General features: G+C 25.9%; 1 protein-coding gene across 1 annotated transcript in view; it reads left to right on the forward strand.

Annotated features, from left to right (window-relative positions):
• Nucleotides 1-3,005: 3,005 nt before the first annotated feature.
• The window catches only part of LOC125033177 (atlastin-like), a gene marked incomplete in the record, with an annotated part of 59,344 nt that continues 58,308 nt past the window's right edge, over nucleotides 3,006-4,041 (forward strand). Inside the window, 1 exon segment of the mRNA XM_047624531.1 lies at nucleotides 3,006-3,092.

The following is a 4,041-nucleotide window of genomic DNA, read 5'->3' on the forward strand; positions in this document are numbered from 1 at the left end:
ATATTTTTGTGAAATGTCTCTGTATGTAGATGGCTCTGCTAGTGCTTAGCCACAAAAGAGTCAATTAGTAGATCTTGAGACCTTACCTGATTTTACCTTTCCTTGAATTGGAGGAAAAACGTAATTTTTACTAGTGCTATAAATATTGGTGGTTATTTTTATTATAAACATAATTACTATAAATGTTGTAATAGCAAAATAGATTATGTAAAATATTTTTGTAAATCAATGAAAAGGGTGAATGGGCAAGACAGGCAGTACTTTCCATGAACTGGCTCACTGGTGACTAAGTACAAGTGCAGTCATCCGTGTGTAAAAATAATTAAACAAGTAACTCACTTTGGGCATGGTATATACGTACATGCCATGCCCGTTGGCAATGGGTTAAGGGTTCATGTTTGAACACATAACATGTTTGTACAAGAATCTTCAGGGGCATTGAAATCAAAATCCTTCCATATGATTTTTAGTTAAGGTCTTTTTCCATTAACTTTTTGAAGCCCTCTCGTATATATATAATATATATTACATTTATTATATATATTGTATATATTATATATATATAAATTATATATATTATATATACATTATATGTACACTATATATATAATATATATATATATATATATAATATATACAGTATATTTATATTATATATATATGTTGTATATATATAATATACATTATATACATTATATATATATATATATATATATATATATATATATATATATTTATATATATATATATATATTGTGTATATTATATATATTTATATTATGGGTATATTATGTATATATTATATAAATATACATATATTGTATATACATTATATATATACACATATCATATATATGTTATATATATCATATATATATTATATAATATACATATATTGTATATACATTATATATACACATATCATATATATGTTATATATATCATATATATATATTATATAATATACATATTATATATATTTCATTTATAATATATATATATTATATATATTATTTGTTATATATTGTATTTATTGTATATATTAATATATATATATATTATATGTTATATATTATCTGTATTATATATATATTATGTATATGTTGTATATATTATATATTATGTATATTGTATATACATTATATATATTTTATATATTATATATATTATATTGTATAAATCATATATATTATATGTATATATGTATTGTATGTATTTAATTTATATATATATCTATATCTATATCTACTACATCTAAATCTATAACTATAACTATAACTATAACTATAAACTATAAACTATAAACTATAACTATAACTATAACTATAACTATAACTATAACTATAACTATAACTATATATGTAATATGTAATATGTAATATGTAATATGTAATATGTAATATGTAATATGTAATATGTAATATGTAATATATAATATATAATATATAATATATAATATATAATATATAATATATAATATATAATATATAATATATAATATATAATATATAATATATAATATATAATATATAATATATATATACATACATATATATATATATATATATATATATATATATATATATATATATATATATGAATACTATACTAACTAAACACACACACACACACACACACACACACATACATGTATATATATCATATATATATGTGTGTATATAAATGAAATATATATAATATGTATATTATATAATATATATATGATATATATAACATATATATGATATATATAACATATATATGATATGTATATATAATGTATATACAATATATGTATATTTATATAATATACACATAATATACCCATAATATAAATATATATAATATATACAATATATATATATAATGTATAACATGTATATATACTCATACAAACATACATGCACGCACACGCACACACGCACACACGCACACACGCACACATGCACACATGCACACACACACACACACACACACACACACACACACACACACACACACACACACACACACACACACACACACACACACACACACACACACTACATTGAAAACACAAATGTAGAAAAATGAATTGCATATTGTCATAGCATGTACCCTACACTGCTGAAAAAGGAAAGCCAAGTGATGAGTTTCTGGCTGCAGTATAAGCTTTGCAAGTATTGTAATAATAAATGCCAAAAAAAAAAAAAAAAAAAAAAAAAAATGGTTTATGGGAGGATAATTTTTCTATGAAAATTTATGTTTTTCAAATACAGAAATCATAAATTGTATATGACTATTTCTGATTAAAAACATAATCAAGAATTCCACTGATGAGAACCCTCTAAGTATCATTTTACAAACTTCAGCCACCATTCAGAGCTTTTGTCTTTACATTGCCCAGTATTAGCATGTAATTCCATTAGATCTTGTTACCTGACCTTCTGGGGGTAGCATTGCTCAATCAGCTGTTGTTCACAATGCATGCGAGAAGCTTAATATGTTTCATACTTTATTTCATGTATGACAATACATGTAGGAAGTGGTATGAATTGAGAATAAATATCTTCACTGTGCAAGAGATGTATTTTGATTAAATCTACATGAAAAAGACATATATCTCTGATGAAGATTTAACCAAAATGTATCAAATACATCACATGCATTATGAAGTTATTCATTCTTATTTGTATTTTTTTTCTATATTCCCCATAATGAACTCTTCAATTTGCATAAATGTTAGCTGCTTAGTGGTATATAAAGAAAATATGAGGACATAAGGGGAAAACATCTGTTTCATGTTCCTAACTGTTACAGAGATAGAAGCATTAGGAACTGGCCATATGACATTATTTTAAAAGCAAAGTCAGGGCATGAAACATTTAAACATTTCTATCTTTTCAGATACTGGCATGTCTTTTCTTGTGTTTATATTTTTGATATACATAATATTTATCCTTTAGTAATTATGTATTTAAGGATATTTTGTTCTATGATATATTTTGTAATGATTACAGAAACTAAACTTCCTGGTACGTGACTGGGGCTTCCCTTATGAAATACCCTATGGACATCAAGGTGGACAGCAGCTTCTTGATGATATTTTACAGGTAAGAAGTATAAGCAGACATTATGCTTTTATATCACGTATGATAGTATTAAATAACATCTTTATCTTAACCCAGTCAGCATGGATGGCAAAAGTGCATGCCGTGCCTACTGTAATTGTATTTATTGTATTTACACACAGATGGCACTACACGTTCTTAGTCACCAAGGAGTCAGTTATTAGTCCTACCCATCTTATCTGTTTACCCTTTTCCTTGATTTTTGGAAAATGCCTTTTGTATTATTTCTTTGTCTTTAATATTACTACAACTTTAATAACAATTTAATACTCATAATGTCAATAAGAATAATAATATATCAATATCAATAGTATCAGAAACAAAAACATTTTTCAATTCAAGGAATGGTGAAATCAGGACCGGTCACTAGGTCTTACTGCTAGACTCCTTGCTGGTTCTGCATATGTGGAGCCATATGTATGTAACAAAATTCCCTAAAAGCTACAAGGGCTAATGAATAAATCTGTGGTGATTGGGATGTGTAGTTCACATCACGGCTGACTTGGTCGTGGTTTAGAACATGGTTCTATTCCCATCACGGCTTCCTTGGTCTTGACTACGGAGGATGGGTCATTTAAGTCATGTTACTATGATGTGTTACATTCTATGCTTTTCTTTATAAGTTACTTACAAGTGAACCTGCATGTACTTTACATGGTCAGTCTCCTCATGTCAGGTACTCAGATTGTCATATAGTTCTCGACCAGTGTGATGGTCTTGAAGTATGAAACACAAAAGGGAAGTACTGAAGCCATGGGAGTAGCAGCCTTGCATATAACTGCATACAAGCTCTTGTTTTGCAAGAATGAAGGGAAATCCTATTTTTATCCCTCAATAAAACAACATTTCATCTTTTACACAGGCTTCATTTTTAAAATTACTCTGATTTAAATAGTCAGGCTACTACAGGTTTGATCTAGCAACTAAAATT

The sequence above is a fragment of the Penaeus chinensis genome, chromosome 16 (assembly GCF_019202785.1).
Source record: "Penaeus chinensis breed Huanghai No. 1 chromosome 16, ASM1920278v2, whole genome shotgun sequence".
Lineage (NCBI taxonomy): Eukaryota > Metazoa > Arthropoda > Malacostraca > Decapoda > Penaeidae > Penaeus > Penaeus chinensis.